The sequence below is a fragment of the Pyrus communis genome, chromosome 12, assembly GCF_963583255.1.
Source record: "Pyrus communis chromosome 12, drPyrComm1.1, whole genome shotgun sequence".
NCBI lineage: Eukaryota > Viridiplantae > Streptophyta > Magnoliopsida > Rosales > Rosaceae > Pyrus > Pyrus communis.
In genome coordinates, this window is record NC_084814.1 from 1,994,298 (window position 1) to 2,017,084 (window position 22,787).

Sequence of the window (22,787 nt, forward strand, 5' to 3'; positions counted from 1 at the left end):
AGATGGTTAGAAAGTCCTCTACGCAATCAGCTCAAGCCAGAACCCTGAGAGGGATGAGAGAGACTGCCACACACAGAGAGGGAGAGAGAGATGTGTTAGGCCAAGCTTTGGGCTTTCTATTGGGCCAAGTAGGCATATTCAAACTCTATGCCCCCCAACCCATTACATCCTCCAAGGCATAAAGTCGAGGACATTTGAGGAATTGGCAACTCGTTCCCATGACATGAAGCTGAGTATCGCCAACCATGGGAAAAATGAGCCAATCACCGACTTCAAGTAGGACAAGGTGTTCGCTCCGAAGGCAAGACTAGGAAGAACTCGTCCCATCAGGATCTTCTATGGGTTTAAAAGGTATGTTGTATGCGCTCAATGCAATCAACTTTCCTACGAAAGTGGCATTAATTGCCATCACTAGTTTTTCTTAATATTTTGTTTCTAAGTATTTTAGTTCACTGTATTGCGTGTGTGTTAACCAACAATCACATATCATATTAGCTATGCGATGATGTCCTTTGTGTAGTAGTGTGTTCAATAAAAGTTGTGTTTGTTAGGAATTCATTCTTTTTTTTTTAATGACGTAGTATGACTTTAATTCCATATTTCAAAAAGTACTAAATAAACTAATTAAGAAACTGAGAAAGGAACTAGAAACTTTTTACTCTATTCTAAATAAGGGAAAAGAGAAGTTTGATATCTTGCATCTACTTAGGGGTTTTATCAGATGGAGTATTACAATGCAATCCATTTTGAAGCATCTTTAACCAAACAATATGATAGGCCCGAGAAGACTTCGTGAATATAACCTATAAAACTTTCGTGGATGTGTCAATAGTTTTCAATTTTCCGTAAAGTTGTCCATATTTCACATAATATCAGCAGTTAATAGTTTTATGTTTTTAAAATGCAAATGGCTTCCATAAAATGTTCAAAGGGGTGATTAGGTACTCATTAGTATTTTTTATTTTGAACAAACAATATTATCATTATTAATGGAGAGGGGGTTAGACTTAGACTCACAATAGACTAGCTAGCAATAACATGGTTCGAATTCACCTTCGGCGAGAATTGAACCTAAAACTGCTCACTAACAAGTAAAGAAGAATATCACTAGACCGTAATACTAAGTGACGGTATTGATTAATAATTAACTCTGTAAAAAACTTCCTAAGCTAATTTCAAGAATTTCAAAGATTGTAAGGGGTGATTGTTATTGCAAATATTACTTCATGTTCTTAATTTCTCTGAAACTAGGCCAAAATGGAAACGGAATGTTCAAACTCTTGACTCTTTAAAAAAAAAAGTACCAACTCCATGAATTCAAATAATTTTGAAGCTGTCACAACTGAGAAGCTTTGGCCACTTGAAGCAATTTGATTAGTCTTCATCAAGTGAAAAGATATAAAAACAAGGTAAAATTAGGTTTTGATTTACATTTTCAATCTAAGGTGGATATTTTACATTTCTTTTTGGAGATGCTCTAAAATGCCTTGACATTAAAATTTTACTTTTTTTGTTGGCCAAAAATCTCTCAATGGAAGGATGTAAAATATTCCATTTTGACATTAAAATTTTACTTTTTTTTACATCTTTAACAGATTTTGTCAGTTATAGAGGAAAAAAAGTACCAACTTTACATCTCCTTCATTTGATTTGAATCCACATTCACATCTTTTGGAAATTCAAAATGAGAAGTAAATGTGCTTTTACATCTCATATTTGCATCTTTGCACTAGAGATGCCGGTGTACTTTTACAACTCTATATTTCTATCTTAATTTTCTCTAAAAGGAGGCAAAGACGGGAAGGGATTGTTCAAACTCTTGGCATGGAGGAGGGGAATGCTTGAACTCTTGGCTAAGTTCAAAACTCACTAAGCCAATTCTGTGAATTCAAATAATTTTCAAGTGAATTTTTGCAAATTTTGATTGTTTTTGCAAATCTCTATTTTGTGTCTTTTCTTTGGGATGGGGGCCAGAATGGAAGGAAAATGTTCGAAACTCTTTGCTTGGTGTGGAATCAATGCTTAATAACATTAAAATTAAACATTTTCTTATCCGTTTTACACAGTTGTGGAAAGATTTTCTCAATCAACAAGTGATTGATTGAACGCTTGAATGTGTCTTCGTGCACATACAACATGATTAATCCATAAATTCTACATGTACAAAAAGCAAAAGAGTTCATTTTCCACATTGTTTCTATCGGTTACCTGCCATTGTCCCCACAGTAGTTAATGCCCTGCAATAACATCAACTATTCAATGACTTCAGCTAATTAAACAACTTAGTTCTTGAAAACATGGCAAATACATATATACCTCAAAAATATTTTATTTGTTATTTTGTGTAAGGAGAGAGAGATTAATTAATGACAAATAGAAGCTATTCTACTTCCATTGCATAGGATTTGTTTTCGGTATTTCAATCGGAATAGGATCCCCTCCTGAGCTTTAGGAGGCTAAGCCTCCTAAACAACTCATCTTAGTTGTTGAAATTTAATCCAACGGCTGAAATTATTATAACTTTTAGAGGGGCCCCTTGTTTGTAGCCTTTTGATCAAATTTCAACGGCCTGGATGAGTTGCTCAGGAGGCTTAGCCTCCCAAGCTCAGGAGGAGATCCGGTTCCATTTCAATCTACTAAGAAGTCTTACTTTTTAAACAATTTTTACTGTTCGATTTCTTAGAATCAAATCTCCATTGTTAATTAACCGTTTCTTAATAACATGCAATAATAAAGCGCATTAGTTTGCACATGCAAATTTATGTTAATTAACCGTTTTTTGGGAATGATTAGAGTAATGTCACAACTGGGAAGCTTTGTCAACTTGAAGCAGTTTGATTAGTCTTCATCAATTGAAGTTCATCTCCTTAGGAATAGGAGGCAATAATAAAGCGCCCACGTGAAGCGTAGATTCTGTTGAGAGAACTCCCGGGTTCTTCTTCTTCTTTCATAACCCGAGCTTGGGGAAGGAAGAGATACGAGAAAAAAAGTCCACAGATTGTAGTTAAATTATTACGAGGGAGAAAGTCCACAGATTGTCGTTAAATTATTCTTTCAAGGAGGCCATAAATCAGTAATCCTTATCATACTGGCTTAACAGGCCAGTTGTCATTTGATAGCTACAACACCAGCTCCTGCTTTATGTGTCCCAAACTTGCGTTTGTTTAGATGAAATATAGATAGAGATGGGAGTGAATTTAGATAGGAGATGGGGTTGTAAATAAATAAAACTCTGAATAATAAACGATTCATTCTAAAGGTTGCGGAAGAGCCACGATGCTAGAGAGAGAGAGAGAGAGAGGGTCATTGAGGTTTGTTATTGTGATGTGGCCCTTGTGGGCCTAAGGCTATGCTGCAACGCAGAAGGCACAAACAACAACCATGTAAATGTGGTGAAATCAGGGTGAGAGGGAGGAGAGAGACTGCCACACGCAGAGAGGAAGAGGGAGATGTGTTAGGCAAAGCTTTGGGCTTTCTATTGGGCCAAGTAGGCATATTCCTACTCTATGTCCCCCTAACCCACTACACATTCATCTTTTTTATTGAAGGCCTCAATTTATTTTTATATTTTTAACTTTCATTCTTGAAGAAGATTAAAAATTAATAAAAATTTGGTGATCAATTACATATTCATTTTAAACCTTTAATGTGTACTTAATTTAAATTTATATTATATATTTTTTTTATATTTAATAGATATTTTATTTAATCCCTCCACATTAAATTTTAAATTTATTATTATACAAATGTTAATTCAAGTATTTATCAATATAGCAAAAAATTAACCCTTAATTTCAAAAATGTCACTTTTGATAAAAACTTTCAAATATATCCAAAATTTCACTTCAATGGACACAAATATCCTCAAATTTAACAATTAAATAAATTAAAGACTTTTTAGCTACTGTCGCCTCAAGCACGGGTCCACCTTCACCTTCATTTCTACTCTCCACCACCACAACCCTATCCCTTTCGACGCCCTCATCACCGACATTGAGCACCACCGCGGTCTCCGCAAGTGGGAGCAACAGAATTTCAAGCATGCCTTCAATGCCTTTTTTCTTTCAATGCATTTTTTCTTACTAATATCACTTTTAGTTTTAAATATAATTTTTTTTTTTTAAATTAATCCACATGTTAAATGATTGTATTTGTAAGACCCACGTGGCGCCACATCATCACACTAACTTAGCAATTGATGATCACTGATAGGATTTTTATCACTTGCAAAAGTAGGGATAAGCACACTTAAAATACTGCAAGAGAACAAGGTACTTGTGGTATAAAAGTAAGGTCGTTTTCCATAAGGATTGAATGAATAATTTGTGTTTAAAACCAACTCTTAATTAATTATTTAAAACAAAGTTCGGAAAATGATGAATTTAGTATTTAAAATAATAAAAACGAATTTAATAAAAAAAACAAATTAAGAAATCAATTTAAAGAAAATCAATTTAAAGAAACACTATTTGTAAAAGCACTAGGGTTCGGTCGTCACCTTAACAATCCTACGTAATTCTTCCAATGACTTATGAATTATCCATTCATATTTTGAAGGTTAGGTTTTTCTAATATATATTCTACTTGGAACCTTACTTATGAATTATCCATGCATATTTTGAAGGTTAATTTTTCCTAATATATATTTTTGTTCGAACCTCCAACATAAAATGTATATCTGACATGCAACCGTCCAGACGTTCGGATCAAATATGAACATAAAACACTTATTAAGTTTTATGAAAACCCTTTGAAAAACCATGCAACCCTTAGGACGTGGTGTTCATGTTAAGTGAAATTACAATTATTAACCAAAAGAAGCCAGAGCCAATTTCAGGGAAACTTCCGACCAAAATTGCATCAAATTACTTTTCTAAATATCCTAATGGTCACAAATCACTAAGACAACTAGATAGTTTAAAACGGTGATTAATAATTCAAAACACGCATGCATATTATCATAAGTAAATTGAAAGGAAACTACATATTCTTGCTAATGCTCAAGGCTTCGCCCTAGCAAAAGAAACTAGTTACCGACAATCATAAAACAAAATATTATTAAGAACAATGACAGAAAACACCTAGAAAATAAACTTGAATCGTCAAAAGCTAAGTAGCGTGTCTCCTCCCCCTTCTGAAACCCTAATGGTTAAATATCTTTATTTATACTATTACAAAATAAAACCCTAAAAAGTCTTAAAATAAAACTAGGAAACATAATAAAATAATAAAAACAAAAAATGAAAGGTTTCCTATTTAAACTGAAGTTCAGACTTCTCATCAAATCAGACTTTTGACCGACCAAATCAACTCTGATTTGGTTCCAAAAGGTCTCGTTTGAAAGCTGAAGACGTCCCCTACAAATCCTTAGAATTAATCTTCCTCAAAATATGCCATCTTGACCTTCAATCACATATCGTATTAGTTGTGTGAGGATGTCCTTTGTGTAGTAGTGTGCTCAATAAAAGTTGTATTTGTTAGGAATTCATTCTTGTTTTTAATGATATAGTATGACTTTAATTCCGTATTTCGAAAAGTACTAAATAAACTAAGGCCAAATCGGATAAATAGTACTCGTGGTCATAAGGTATTCGGATAATAGCCCATGTGGTAAAAAAATTCGGATATATACCCTTGTGGTAAAATATGTTAGGATTTGTGCCCAAAACTTAACCTTCCTCTTCCTCCATTAGTCTGCATGCAAGTTTCTTCACCCAAACCGCTGCGCACTCTTGAGATCGTTTTCCTCAAAACCTTAAACAACCAGAACGAATCAACAAACACAACAGAAACTCGCTTTCTTCTTTATCTATCACGGTCCCACCCGAGATCACAGCAAGAGGGTAAGAAGGACAGATGGGTTCTTTCCCCAAATCCTAAATTCTGAAGCATAGGTTATGATCCTCTGCGTCGTGGTCATGGCGCTCCTCCTCCCCCTCCCTACTAGCCGATCTCTGTCATCGAGCATCTACGACCACCTGCAGAAAACAACATGCAGCAACATGCAATTTTGTTTGTTATGAACGCATGAATCCTGTATCTGAAACGATGCAAGAATTGTTTTGTTTGCTTGCTTTCCAGTTTGAAGGAGATGTCTCCAGCATCATAAAGAAGACTAGAAAAGAAACCAGGCACCTTTAAATCTTTCGACGGGTGCTACGAATGCATGTTCTGGGATCCCAGCTTTATATACAATCTACTTTTGGGATCCCTTATGTGCAGACTAACGGAAAAGGACGGAAATTAAGTTTTGGGCCATAAATCCGAATAGACTTTACCATGAGGGTTCAAATCCAAATTTTTTTACCACAGGTCTATCATCCGAATACCTTAGGACTATTTATCCAATTTGGCTATAAACTTATTAAGAAACCGAGAAAGGAACTAGAAAGTTTTTACTGTATTCTAAATAAGGAAGAAGAGAAGTTTCATATCTTGCATCAACTTAGGGGTTTTGTCAGATGGAGTATTACAATGCAATCCATTTTGATGCATCTTTAACCAAACAATACGACAGGCTCAAGAAAACTTCGTGAATATAACCTATAAAAATTTCGTGCATGTGTCAGTAGTTTTCAATTTTCTGTAAACTTTTGTGGACACCCCATTCTCCTGGTCTTAGGCTTGTTCACGGTTGTTTTATCGTTTTGCAAGTTGCTCAAGTTTACCCGGATTTGTGCTCAACCACCACTCATGAAGGTGCGCATATTTGGTTCCAACAATTGGTGCTTTCATTGAGAGCCCCATATTCCTCTCAACTAGACCACTCCACTGCCTGGTATATCAAAAAGTTTAGTCAACAACAAAAGCCCAACCATCTCACCAGACGACACCCATTAGGGGCACAATGGCATCACCTCCATTGAGAAGATGTGGGAAGATGTCATGGATATTTGTATGTCCTTGGATGTCATTCGACACAGCCCACTAACGAAAGAACCCATCCAACTTGGTCATATAAAGGCCCGCACCAAAGATCTCCAAGAACCAGTTTCCCGCTCTGAGAACCTAGGTATTCGTAGGACGGAGGTGATCGATTTGACATTTGCAGAGTCATCTCGATGTTCCTTCCTAGAAAAACATCGTAAGAAATCCAAGAAGCTTCCTGAGCTTCGCCCAGCCCAACGCCTGAGGTTATAGCGTACTCTGAGATTAATTGCATATATGGGGAACAAGAATACCTAGAAAACACTAGAAAACAAATGAAGATAGCTTGCCAAAAACCAAGACTGGTGACCAACATCAACAAGCCGCTGGCCATCGAACCCAACATCTTGATGTTTTTTTATCGAGATGTGGAAGATGTCCACTTACATCATGATGATGCCCTCGTCATTAGGTCTAGATCTCAAACGCCTTAGTCTTCACACTTCACATTGAAATGACTCTTCGAATATGCACTATCCTTACACTTCACAATGAGACGACTTTTCGAAGATGCGTCAACCGTGTATCGAAAATTCCCTTTAATCGCTTTCAATTGAAGCTTTCTCGAGAGATCGTGCTTGTCAACAAAAAGGTCACCCTCTTTAATATTGGGCTTCTAATCCGCGTTTCCATCGACACCATAAGCTTGCCTTTTCACGCAACTATCATAATTGTCGGTAATTTATTAGGATCTTCTGTAGCTGTACTAGTCTTCCGCTTCATGTTTTGGACACATACACCTTCATTGGGTTGTATTTCATTATAGTCAAGCATCGACATGACATGTTCACTTGTATACCTGTTCACAGGAGTTGAACCAATTTTGTTCTACACCATGGTAAACTAATATATGTCTTCGCCATCTTCAAAATGCACCTCCGTAGTACGTACGTTGGCGGCAGAAGAAGTCATTACTTCAATTGCTGCTTCAATGCATAGTGGGACCTTAGTGGGAGATTGGTTCATACTCGCCACCTTGTCGAGTATCGAAACATATATAGGTGTCACCCTCGTAGCAATAACTGCCCAACTATACTCCAAAAATACCGGATGTCACTATCATCTCGAATAGTCACATGTTTATTTCCACGCAACCCCAAGATTAACAAAAATGGTCATTTCTATCAAGTTCTCTTGAATTAATCAGACTTAATACAACTAGCATGAACACATAATGTGAATTGAGAAAGATGGTGTGGGCTTATCCTTGATTATAAATACTATCAAGCCCTTTAAGTGGCAAATACTAGAGATGCTTACAAGGGGATTCTCGTAGTCACTGACCAGGATCATAGCGAAATTTTCACAACAAAGGTTTCACCAAATAACTCTGAATACGTGAATATCTAGCACTTTGAAGCCAACTTGTACTTGACAGGGGCACACACCAAACGAAAATAGGAATGATCAAAATTGCACATTGTTCAAGCCTGAGTGTGTCCAAATAACTTCCGAATAAGACATGCGTTCATTCAACATTATTTAGGCCATACAGTTGTAGATGGCTGGGAAGTCCTCTGTGCAATCAGCTCAAACCAGAACCCTGAAGGAGTGGATCCCTTACAATCACTGGGAGTTGATGATCATAACTATCACATGATATTTGTGGGTAACATCTCTAAGAAACCCTTCCAAGACTTCACTTGTCCCATTAGGGTCATCTATGGGTCTAAAAGGTTTATTGCATGCACTCTATGCAATCGAGTTTCTTGTGAAAGTGGCATTAATTGTCTTCACTAGTTTTTCTTAATATTTGGTTTCTAAGTATTTTAGTTCACTGTATTGCGTGTGTGTTAAACCAACAAACACAGATCATATCAGTTGTGTGATTATGTCCTTTGTGTGGTAGTGTGTTCAACAAAAGTTGTGTTCCTTGGGAATTCATTCTTGTTTTTAATGACGTAGTATGACTTTAATTCCATATTTTGGAAGATAATAAATAAACTAATTACGAAACCAAGAAAGGAACTAGAAACTTTTTACTCTTTTCTAAATAAGTGAGAAGAGAATTTTGATATCTTGCATCAACTTAGAGGTTTTATCAGATGGAGTACTACAATGCAATCCTTTTTTATGCATCTTTAACCAAACAATATGACAGGCCCGAGAAAACTTCGTGAATATAACATATAAAACTTTCGTGGATGTGTCCTAGATTTCAATTTTTCGTAAAGTTGTCCATATTTCACATAATATCACCAGTTAATAGTTTTCAATTTTTAAAATGCAAATGGCTTTCGTAAAAAATTCTAAGGGGTGATTAGGTACTCATCAATATTTTTTTTGTTGAACAAAAGATATTATCAATATTAATGGAGCGGGGGTTTGGGCTTAGACTCATAATGGACTAGCTAGCAATAATGTGGTTCCAATTCGACTTTGCGCGAATTGAACATAAAACCTGTTGCTGACAATTGAAGAAGAATACCACTAGACCGTAATACTAAGAATGGTTCTCATTAATAATTAACTTGGTAAAAAACTTCCTACGCTAATTTCAAGAATGTCAAAGATTGTAAGGGGTGATTGTTATTGCAAATATTACTTCATGTTCTTAATTTCTCTGAAAGTAGGCCAAAATGGAAACGGAATGTTCAAACTCTTGACTCGTTGAAAATTTGACATAAGCCAATTCCATGAATTCAAATAATTTTGAAGCTGTCGCAACTAAGAAGCTTTGGCTACTTGAAGCAGTTTGATTAGTCTTCATCAAGTGAAAAGATGTAAAAACAAGGCAAAATTAGGTTTTGATTTACATTTTCAATCTAAGGTGGATGTTTTTACATCTCTTTTTGGAGATGCTCTAAAATGCCTTGACATTGAAACTTTACATGTTTTGTTGGCCAAAAATCTCTCCATGGAAGGTTATAAAACATTCATTTTTGGCAGAGAATGTAAATGTAGACATGTAAATTTCATTGCATACAAATGATGCATCACAAAGCTCCACGTGGCATATGACTCATCACAAATGGACAAGTCATCAATGACATGGCATAAATCAAGCAACGGAAGTATAAAACATTCCCAAAAACACGACAAACAAGGGAGAATCTCTCTTATATTTGCCAAGGGATCAGAATACTCTCAAAACAGGAAAGAAAGTTAAGGCATTTTCATAAAACAACCAAAAATTGAAGATTGCTCACAAAATAGGCAACAAGGCCTCATAATTTTGGCAATGGGAGTAAAGATGGATGAAATTAAAAACATCCCTACATTCTCCCATGGATGAATTAGGACATAAATCAATGCCAAATCCACCCAAAGGCAAGCTTTGAAAAGCCTATAAATACAAGGTCCTTCCACAGGCATAGGGATCGAAAAATCTCTACACAGAAGGACCTCTGCCAAACCTTTGAAGACTAATACGTTTCCAAAAGCTCACATTCAACCAAAGTCAAAGCTTTCTCTCGACCAATGTCGAAGCACTTCCTTGAAGAATCAACAAGCGCTCATGCCAATTCCTTCAAGACTTTGTTGCAAGCTTATAAACTTGTAGCAACGTTAGTTTCAAGATCAAGTTGCCAAGGCTCTTGAAGCAATGAAATCCCGCATCAAACACCATCTTTGCCTCACTCTTGAGGTGAAGATCATCTACGCATTGTTTTCAAGCTTAAAACTTGAAGCAATCATTCAATCGTTTGTTCGAGAACATGTCATCGCAACCCTTGAATCAACAATCAACCATCTACATCAAATTTGAAGACTGAATCAGAGGAAAATTGTAAATAGAGATAGTAACCTACAAATTCAAGCCAATACAAATCTACTTTGTACATGTATGCTCGTTTCATTCGTTACAGAATTTTCGTGTTTAAGAATTTGGCACGCCCAGTGGGACATCTCTGTCTTTCATCTTTGTCTTCAAATTCGCAAAAAGCACAAATGGCATCAAGAAAGGATCAAGTTGTTCCCACTACCAATGTGAAGAACAAAGGCATCCTTACAGCAAGTGGTGGCACTTTGGGCGTCACAACCCAAAGCAAGGCAAGAACTCTCTATGTTGTGCATTTCACCCCTCCATAAACTCTGTGGAAGGAGCAAGAGCACCTAAGGCACGAACCTGTGATTTCCTTGGTCTCACTAAGAGCGTAAAAGGAAGAAAGCCCGATGAGGTACCCCGAGTCTTTGACATTTGATGCCGACTTAAGTAGCTCGCATCTCGTAGCCAAGCAAGTCATGACTACTGGCGCAAAATCCATCGAGGAGTAGCTGGCTCAAATGAGCGAAGCAATTGCAAGACTTACAAGGACCGTGGAGAAAAATGACTTACAAATTGCTACACTCGTCAACCGTCTAGATAAGAAGCACAACGACAAACCTGACCCAAAGGTTGATCCACCAAATGAGGAAACCGACGAAAAGGAAGAGCCTCTAGTGGAGAAAGAAGAGGAAAAGCTAGACCAAGCAATAGCAGTTATAAGATCTCTCTCTATTCAACAGTTGCAGAAGATGATCACTAGCACAATCAAGGTGCAATACCAAGGAAGCTCGCATAATTCTGTGCTGTACTCAAAGCCCTACTCCTAAGAAGATTGACGCCTTGAGGATGCCAAGGTGTTATCAGCCGCCAAAGTTCATGCAATTCGATGGAAAATGGCAAACCTAAACAACATATTGCCCATTTCATTGAAACTTACAATAATGCTGGGACGTTGAGAGACTACCTTGTCTAGCAATTCATGCGCTCATTAAAAGGTAATGTCTTTGACTGGTACACCGACCTCGAGCCTAAATCCATTAACAGCTAGGACCAGCTTGAAAGGGAATTCCTCAACCGCTTCTACAGTATTCGCCGCACTGTAAGCATGCTGGAGCTGACAAGTACGAAGCAATGGAAGGATGAACCAGTCATCGACTACATCAACAGATGGTGATCATTAAGTCTAGATTACAAGGATCGACTTTCTGAAACCTCCGCCATTGAAATGTGCATTCAAGGCATAATTTGGGGGCTACACTACATCCTCCAAGGCATAAAGTCGAGGACATTTGAGGAACTGGCAACTCATTCCCACGACATGAAGCTGAGTATCGCCAACCATGGGAAAAATGAGCCAATCACTGACTTCAAGAAGGACAAGGTGTTCGCTCCGAAGGCAAGACTAGGAAGAACTCGTCCCATCAGGATCATCTATGGGTTTAAAAGGTATGTTGTATGCGCTCAATGCAATCATGTTTCCTACGAAAGTGGCATTAATTGTCATCACTAGTTTTTCTTAATATTTTGTTTCTAAGTATTTTAATTCACTGTATTGTGTGTGTGTTAACTAGCAATCACATATCATATTAGCTGTGCGATGATGTCCTTTGTGTAGAAGTGTGTTCAATAAAAGTTGTGTTTGTTAGGAATTCATTCTTTTTTTTAATGACGTAGTATGACTTTAATTCCATATTTCGAACAGTACTAAATAAACTAATTAAGAAACCGAGAAAAGAACTAGAAACTTTTTACTCTATTCTAAACAAGGGAAAAGAGAAGTTTGATATCTTGCATCTACTTAGGGGTTTTATCAGATGCAGTATTACAATGCAATCCATTTTGATGCATCTTTAACCAAACAATATGACAGGCCCGAGAAGACTTCGTTAATATAACCTATAAAACTTTCGTGGATGTGTCAATAGTTTTCAATTTTCCGTAAAGTTGTCCTTATTTCACATAATATTAGCAGTTAATAGTTTTAAGTTTTTACAATGCAAATGGCTTCCGTAAAATGTTCAAAGGGGTGATTAGGTACTCATTAGTATTTTTTTTTTTAAATAAACAATATTATCAATATTAATGGAGAGGGGGTTGGACTTAGACTCACAATAGACTAACTAGCAATAATGTGGTTCAAATTCACCTTTGGCGATAATTAAACCTAAAACCCCTCACTAACAAGTAAAGTAGAATATCACTAGACCGTAATACTAAGTGACGGTACTCATTAATAATTAACTCCATAAAAAACTTCCTAAGCTAATTTCAAAAATTTCAAAGATTGTAAGGGGTGATTGTTATTGCAAATATTACTTCATGTTCTTAATTTCTCTGAAAAGAGACCAAAATGGAAACGGAATGTTCAAACTCTTGACTCTTTAAAAAAAAAATCACATAAGCCAATTCCATGAATTCAAATAATTTTGAAGCTGTCACAACTGAGAAGCTTTGGCCACTTGAAGCAATTTGATTAGTCTTCATCAAGTGAAAAGATATAAAAACAAGGTAAAATTAGGTTTTGATTTACATTTTCAATCTAAGGTGGATATTTTACATCTCTTTTTGGAGATGCTCTAAAATGCCTTGACATTAAAATTTTACTTTTTTTGTTGGCCAAAAATCTCTCAATGGAAGGATGTAAAATATTCAATTTTGACATTAAAATTTTACTTTTTTTTTTACATTTTTAACGGAATTTGTCATTATAGAGGAAAAAAAAGTACCAAATTTACATCTCCTTCATTTGATTTGAATCCACATTCACATTTTTTGGAAATTCAAAATGAGAAGTAAATGTGCTTTTACGTCTCATATTTGCATCTTTGCACTAGAGATGCCGGTGTACTTTTACAACTCTATATTTCTATCTTAATTTTCTCTAAAAGGAGGCAAAGATGGGAAGGGATTGTTCAAACTCGTGGCATGGAGGACGGGAATGCTTGAACTCTTGGCTAAGTTCAAAACTCACTAAGCCAATTCTGCGCATTCAAATAATTTTCAAGTGAATTTTTGCAAATTTTGATTGTTTTTGCAAATCTCTATTTTGTGTCTTTTCTTTGGGATGGGGGCCATAATGGAAGGAAAATTTTCGGAACAGTTTGCTCGGGTGTGGGCTTAACAACACTAAAATTAAACATTTTCTTATCCGTTTTACACAGTTGTGGAAAGATTTTCTCAATCAACAAGTGAATGATTGAATGCTTGAATGTGTCTTCGTGTACATACAACATGATTAATTCATAAATTCTACATGTACAAAAATCAAAAGAGTTCATTTTCCACATTGTTTCTATCGGTTACCCGCCATTGTCCCCACAGTAGTTAAAGCCCTACAATAACATCAACAATTCAATGACTTCAGCTAATTAAACAACTTAGTTCTTGAAAACATGGCAAATACATATATACCTCAAAAACATTTTATTTGTTATTTTGTGTAAGGAGAGAGAGATTAATTAATGACAAATAGAAGCTATTCTACTTCCATTGCATAGCATTTGTTTTCGGTATTTCAATCGGAACAGGATCCCTCCTGAGCTTTAGGAGGCTTAGCCTCCTGAGCAACCCATCCTAATCGTTGAAATTTGATCAAACGGCTAAAATTATTATAACTTTTAGAAGGGCCCCTCGTTTGTAGCTGTTTGATCAAATTTCAACGGCCCATATGAGTTGCTCAGGAGGATTAGCCTCCTAAGCTCAGGAGGAGATCCGGTTCCATTTCAATCTACTAAGAAGTCTTACTTTTTAAACAATTTTTACTGTACGATTTCTTAGAATCATATCTCCATTGTTAATTAACCATTTCTTAATAACAGGCAATAATAAAGCGCATTAGTTGATACATGCAAATTTATGTTAATTAACCGTTTCTTGAGAATGATTAGAGTAATGTCACATCTGGGAAGCTTTGTCAACTTGAAGCAGTTTGATTAGTCTTCATCAAGTGAAGTTCATCTCCTTAGGAATAGCAGGCAACAATAAAGCGCCCACGTGAAGCGTAGATTCTGTTGAGAGAACTCCCGGGTTCTTCTTCTTCTTTCATAACCCGAGCTTGGGGAAGGAAGAGATACGAGGGAGAAAGTCCACAGATTGTGGTTAAATTATTCTTTCAAGGAGGCCATAAATCAGTAATCCTTATCATACTGGCTTAACAGGCCAGTTGTCATTTGATAGCTACAACAACTGCTTCTGCTTATGTGTCCCAAACTTGCGTTTGTTTAGATGAAATATAGATAGAGATGGGAGTGAGTTTAGATAGGAGATGGGGTTGTAAATAAATAAAACTCTGAATAATAAATGATTCATTCTAGAGGATGCGGAAGAGCCACGATGCTAGAGAGAGAGAGAGAGAGAGGGTCTTTGAGGTTTGTTATTGTGATGTGGCCCTTGTGAGCCTAAGGCTGTGCCGCAATGCAGAAGGCACAAGCAACAACCATGTAAATGTGGTGAAATCAGGGTGAGAGGGAGGCGAGAGACTGCCACACACAGAGAGGAAGAGAGAGATGTGTTAGGCCAAGCTTTGGGCTTTCTATTGGGCCAAGTAGGCATATTCCCACTCTATGTCCCCCCAACCGACTACACATTCATCTTTTTTATTGGAGCCCTCAATTTATTTTTATATTTTTAATTTTCATTCTTGAAGAAGATTAAAATTTAATAAAAATTTGGTGTTAAATTACATGTTCATTTTAAACCTTTAATGTGTACTTAATTCAAATTTATATTATTTTTTTGTTTTTATATTTAATAGATATTTTATTTAATCCCTCCACATTAAATTTTAAATTTATTATTATACACATTTTAATTCATTAATACCATTTAACTTCCTCTAATTAGTGTATTTAAACGTTTTCAAAGTCGATTTGTCCTATTTTGGTCCCAAGATTAACAAAAAGGGTCATTTCTATCTAGTTCTCTTGAATTAATCATACTTAATACAACTATAGTAATGTGAATAGAGAAAGATGGTGTGGGCTTATCGTTGATTATAAATACTATCAAGCCCTTTTAAGTGGCAATGCTGGAGACGCTTACAAGGGGGATTCTTATAGTCACCGACCAGGATCATAGTGATATTTTCACAACGGAGGTTTCACCAAATAACTCCGAATACGTGAATATAAAGCACTTTGAAACCAACTTATACTTGACAGGGGCACTGAATGAACAAGTGTGGTGGATCGTGGCCACCGCTCACACACCAAACGAAAATAGGAATGATCAAAATTGCACATTGTTCAAGCCTGAGTGTGTCAGACTAAATAACTTTTGAATAAGACATGTGTTCATTCAACATTATTTAAAGGCCTTACAAGGTTCTAGATGGTTAGGAAGTCCTCTACGTAATCAGGTCAAGCCAGAACCCTGAGAGGGAGGAGAGAGACTGCCACACAGAGAGAGGGAGAGAGAGATATGTTAGGCCAAGCTTTGGGCTTTCTATTGGGCCAAGTAGGCATATTCAAACTCTATGCCCCCCCCCCCCAACCCACTCCACATTCATCTTTTTTATTGTAGCCCTTAATTTATTTTCATATTTTTAATGTTGATTCTTGAAGAAGATTAAAATTTAATAAAAATTTGGTGTTCAATTACATATTCATTTTAAACCTTTAATGTGTACTTAATTTAAATTTATATTATATTTTTTTATATATTTAATAGATATTTTATTTAATCCCTCCACATTAAAATTTTAATTTATTATTATACACATGTTAATTCAAGTATTTATCAAATATAGCAAAAAATTAACTCTTAATTTCAAAAATGTCACTTTTGATAAAAACTTTCAAATATATCCAAAATTTCACTTAAATAGACACAAATACCCTCAAATTTAACAATTAAATAAATTAAAGACTTTTTAGTTACTGTCGCCTCAAGCTCGGGTCCACCTTCGCTTCTACACTCCACCACCACAACCCTATCCCCTTCGACGCCCTCATCACCGACATTGAGCACCACCACGGTCTCCACAAGTGGGAGCAACAGAATTTCAAGCATGCCTTCAACGCCTTTTTTCTTTCAATGCATTTTTTCTTACTAATATCATTTTTAGTTTTAAATATAAAAATAGTTTTTAAAATTAATCCACATGTTGCTATATGATTGTATTTGTAAGACCCACGTGGCACCACATCATCACACTAACAGAACAATTGACAGAGTAATGATCACTGATAGGATTTTTATCACTTGCAAAAGTAGGCATAAACACACTTAAAATATTGCAAGAGAACAAGGTTCTTGTAGTATAAAAGCAAGGTCGTTTTCCATGGGGATTGAATGAATAATTTGTGTTTAAAACCAACTCTTAATTAATTATTTAAAAAAAAGTTCGGAAAATGTTGAATTTTGTATTTAAAATAATAAAAACGAATTTAATAAAAAAAAATTAAGAAATCAATGTAAAGAAAATCAATTTAAAGAAACACTATTTGTAAATGCACTAGGGTTGGGTCGTCACCTTAACAATCCTACGTAATTCTTCCAATCACTTATGAATTATTCATTCATATTTTTAAGGTTAGGTTTTCCTAATATATATTCTACTTGGAACCTTACTTATGAATTATCCATGCATATTTTGAAGGTTAATTTTTCCTAATATATATTCTAGGTTGAACCTCCAACATAAAACATATATCTAACATGCAACCGTCCGGACGTTCAGATCAAATATGAACACAAAAGACTTATTAAGTTTTATGAAAACCCTTTGAAAAACCATGCAACCCTTAAGACGTGGTGTTCATCTTAAGTGAAATTACAATTATTAACCACAAGAAGCCAGCGCCAATTTGAGGGAAACTTCCAACCGAAATTGCATCAAATTACTTTTCTAAATATCCTAATGGTCACAAATCACTAAGACAATTAGATAGTTTAAAACGGTGATTAATAATTCAAAACATGCATGCATATTATCATAAGTAAATTGAAAAGAAACTACATATTTTGCTAATGCTCAAGGCTTCGCCCTAGCAAAAGAAACTAGTTACCAACAATCATAAAACAAAATATCGTTAAGAACAATGATAGAAAACACCTAGAAAATAAACTTGAATCGTCAAAAGCTAAGTAGTGTGTCTCCTCCCCCTTCTAAAACCCTAATGGCTAAATATCATTATTTATACTACTAGAAAATAAACACCTAAAAAGTCTTAAAATAAAACTAGGAAACATAATAAAATAATAAAAACAAAAAATAAAAGATTTCCTATTTAAATTGAAATTCAAACTTCTCATAAAATCATACTTTTGACCGACTAAATCAACTTTGATTTGTTTCCAAAAGGTCTCGTTTGAAAGCTGAAGACGTCCCCTACAAATCCTTAGAATTAATCTTCCTCAAAATATGCCATCTTGACCTCCAAAATATTAAAAATGTCCAAAAACGTCAAACTGGAAAAACTGCTCGCTGGGCCTTTATATCATTACCACGGTCAAACGGCTAAGTAGAAAATCTGAAACTTTGAGAGTCATCTTGAAAGACTCATGAACCTCCTCCAATTGGAATCACTCCAAAATTCATCCATTTGATTACTCTTCGCTCAAGAGGAAGTCGAATGTCCTACATTAGGAATATAATTCAAAGTATCAAAATCTCACCAAAATAATCAATACACTAATACTAAGATTAGGGTAAAATATATAGTAAAATATTGACTCATCGATCACAATGGACAAATTCAAAGAAAGACTGATAATAGCCTATTTGGACTCATAATATATCAAAATGCAGATAGGAAAGTGTAGAATAAGATTATACCTATTTCGAAGCCCAATGGTTGCCGGATATGGCCAGAAAATAGCCTGAAAGATGAAACTGGAAAACTCGCTGAAAACTGGGTAAACTTTAAACGTTCATAACTTCTTCAATATTCGACCAAATCGAGTGATTAAACAACAAAAATAATACTTCTTGACGAGACGAAGAGAATGGTACCTTTTTTGAAGGCTAACTCGCCGTTGTTTGGTCGGACAATGGCTTGAAAGTGGCTAACCATTATCGAGTTAGCAGCTTTCGAGCAGTCAGGCCAAACCACGGAGAGTTAGTAGTAAACAAAGATACCGTTCTCTTCATCTCATCGAGAAGTATGATTTTCATTTTTCAATCGCTCGATTTTGTTGAATATTGAAGAAGTTATGAATGTTTAAAGTTTACTCAGTTTCCGGAGAGTTTTCCAGTTTTCCTGCGGACCAGTCACATTTCAGGTTATTTTCTGGCCATCTCCAGCAATCATTAGGCTTCCAAATAGGTATTATCTTGTTCTATACTTTCTTATCTTCATTTTGATATATTATGGGTCGAATTTGGTTAAGAATCGATTGAGTTACGAAGCTTTGAAAATTGCCCAAATAGATTTTAACGGAAGGACCAAAATTATGGATGGTGGACAATCTCAAGGACCATTTCTATTGATCATGCAAATCTCAGAGACCATTTTGTATGATAACCCAAAATGATTCACGATAGACAAATTCAAAAACACTACTATTGATTATCATTAATTGTTAAGGACCAAATAAAGGGGTTATGTCAATGTCACGAATCATTTTGGCTAAAAAGCCTTTAATTTATTTTATTTTTAATTTTGAGGGTATTTGAGTCTATTTAGGTAGAATTTTGGATATATTCGAAAGATTTTATAAAAAGTGACATTTTTTTTAAACTAAGTGTAAATTTCTTGCTATATTTGATATATACTCTGTTAATTCATTAATTTTATTTAAGTTCCTCTAATTAGTGTACTTAAACGTCTATATTATAGTATTTTTTCTAAACTTGTGTAATGAAATGTCTTTACCTAAATATATTGTAATGAATCAGTGGCACAAAGAAAATATGCAAAAACATAGGTGTACCATAAAATCCGTACCTAAACATATTATACTAACTAGTGTACCGAAATGTCCGTACCTAAATATATTGTAATGAATTAGTGGCACATGAGAAAATATACAAAAAAATAAGTGTACTGAAAAGTCTCTACCAAAATATTTTCTTAATTATATAAGATACTTACCATAAATTGGTGATGGAAAATGTCAACAAATAAAGTTAATTCGTTAGAGTTTACAATATTTTACATAAAATGTAATTCATGGACACCATAAAATTATAAAAGAAAAACAATAAATGCATATGCTGGCATTAAATATAGTTTAGAGACTAAAATCAATTTTTAATCTTGGACAAGACATTTTTATAAATTTTATCTTATTTAAAGATTAAAATTTTATTTTATAGTTTAAAACTTTAACCAAATAAAATCTAAAAGTACAAAAGACAAAAGAAAGTATATTTTCGAGGTGATCCGAACGACATGGATGGCAACAGCAGCATCCAAAGCACCAGTAGAGGAGGGCAATGTACACGAAATGGGTAAACAGGAATGCAATTACAACAGCATCCAAAGCACCAGTAGAGGAGGGCTATATACACAAACAATGAAACGGATGATGAAGATTCCACATTGTTCGAGCTTAAGATATCCAAATCAACCAACGACACACAAATGATCTTCCGAGTCCGCCATGTGAACATCAACCTCTATTTAAGGCCAGACAATGATATAGATGGTTCGGACGCAATCCTCTGCGCAGTCAAGAGCCAGACCATACCTTTACGGAGTGGATCTCTTTACAGCCATTAGGCTTCCATGATCATAACTATCACATGATATTTGTGGGTAACGTCTCCAAAAGCCCTCACGAGACTTCACTCGTCCCATCAGGATCACCTATGTGTTGGATTTGTTATGAAATTTGAATTGTATTCCTAACTAAAGTAGGAATCCTAGTTGTAATGAGTATAGGAAACTTGGACGCAAGTTTCCAGGTGGTGTTTGGATTCTAACTTAGTTTGGGATTAGGTTTGTGGCTAGGTTGTCTAGTATAAATATGCGTAAACCTTAACGTTAGGGTGTGTGAATTTGAGAGACTTGAGAGGCAAGAGAATTGTTGTGAAGTTTATTGTGAGTTCTTTTGTAATCCTTTATTGATTAATAAAGTGAGCTTCCGTTGTTCATATCTTTGTGGTTGTTTTGGTTTAGTCATCTTGCTTGTGGTACAACAAGTGGTATCATGAGCTTGGTTCAGTGATTAAGCCAAAACAATGACAAAACCTGAAGACTCCAGCAAGAGTGGAGATGATGGGGGCACTGAGGTTATGAAAACATCGATGCAAAGTGCTAGGTTTGAGATTGAGAAGTTTGTCAGGACCAATAACTTCGCTATGTGGCTGTGCGAAGTTAAGGATGTGTTGATACAACAAGGACTACTTGTAGTACTTGAAGATATGCCTATGTCGATGAAGAAGGAGGAATGGCAGCAGTTGAATACGCATGCATGTTCCACAATTCGGTTATGTCTTGGCAAGGCACAAAAGTATGGTGTGATGAATATTTCATCGGCCAAAGAACTATGGGATACACTGGAGTCCAAATATTTGAAAAAGAGTGCAGAAAATAGGCTTTATCTTAAGAGTAAGCTTTATCGTTTCCAATATAAGGAAGGAACAAAGATGATTGATCATCTCGAAGAGTTTAACAAAATGATTGCTGAATTGTTAAATTTAGAAGAGACGATCAAGGATGAAGACAAAGCGTTAATCCTGATGAATTCTTTGCCTGAATCCTATGAATCATTTGTTACGACATGGATTTATGGTAGAGAAACTATTAAATTTGATGAGATCTCAAGTTCTGTGATGAATCATGAAGTTCGAAATCTTGATAGACAAGAGAGGAACAACTCTGAAGCACTAATGGTGAGAGGAAGATCAAAGGAAAGAAAGTCTGCAAATAGGAAGAAAAGCAAGTCTCTCACAAGAGGTAACTCAAGCAAGAGAAAATTATTGGATAAAGATGAGTGCACTTTTTGCCATGAGAAGGGACATTGGAAGAAAGATTGTCCTAAAATCAAGGCTAAAAACAAGGAAAAGAAATATGAGGATTCAGAGGCAAACATTGTTGAAGCTGATGATGAGGATTTTGTTTGTGCCCTAACAACAGCGGAAATCATAGACTAGGTAAATCAATGGGTGTTTGACACTGGATGCACTCATCATATGACTTCCCAACGTCATAGGTTCTCATCTTTCAAAAGTATCACTGGAACTGTGTATATGGGTGATGATAATCCATGTTCAACGCAAGGGATTGGCAATGTTATGATTAAGCATCATGATGGTGTAGTTCGAGAGTTACAAGGAGTAAGATATGTTCTAGACCTCAAGAAGAATTTAATTTCCTTAGGAACCCTTGAATCCTAAGGTTGCAAAATTTTATTTTGAGAATACATACTTAAGGTAGCTAGAGGGGCATTAGTGAAAATGAAGGCTCCAAGAAGAGGTTTGCTTGACTTGTTGGAAGGCAAAACAATGGAAAAACAGGTGGCTATGGTGCAGAAGGTGATCAAGAGGATACATCTTCTCTATGGCATATGAGGTTGGGGCATGTGGGAAACAAAGCACTGCAAGGGTTGATTAAACAAGGGATTTTAAAGGGAGCCAAAAGTGGAAAAATAGATTTTTGTGAACACTGCGTTCTTGGCAAACAAACAAGGGTAAAATTTGGCACTGCAATACATCAAACTGAAGGTATATTGGAGTATGTACACTCAGATGTCTGGGGACCTGCAAAGAATGAATCTTTAGGAGGGAAGAGATCGTTTGTGTCCTTTATTGATGATTACTCACGAAGATCATGGATTTATATGATAAAGCACAAACATGAGGTGTTGAATATTTTTTTGGAATGGAAAAACACGGTTGAAAAGAAGACTGGCAAAAAGTTGAAAGTCTTAAAAAGTGATAATGGCGGAGAATATACTTCTGATCCCTTCTTCAAGATATGCAAAAAGGAAGGTATTACTCGTCACTGTAGTGTTAGAGAAACTCCCCAACAAAATGGTATTGCAGAGAGGTTGAATCGAACATTGCTGGAAAAGGTGAGATGTATGCTTTCACAAGCAAAATTGCATAAAAGATTTTGGGCAGAAGCATTAAATTATGCATGCCATATTTTGAATCGTCTACCTTCTGCAACTTTAAATGGTAAAACTCCAATGGAATTATGGTCAGGAAAAATAGCTCAAGACTATGAAAGACTAAGGGTTTTTGGGTATGATGCTTACTACCACG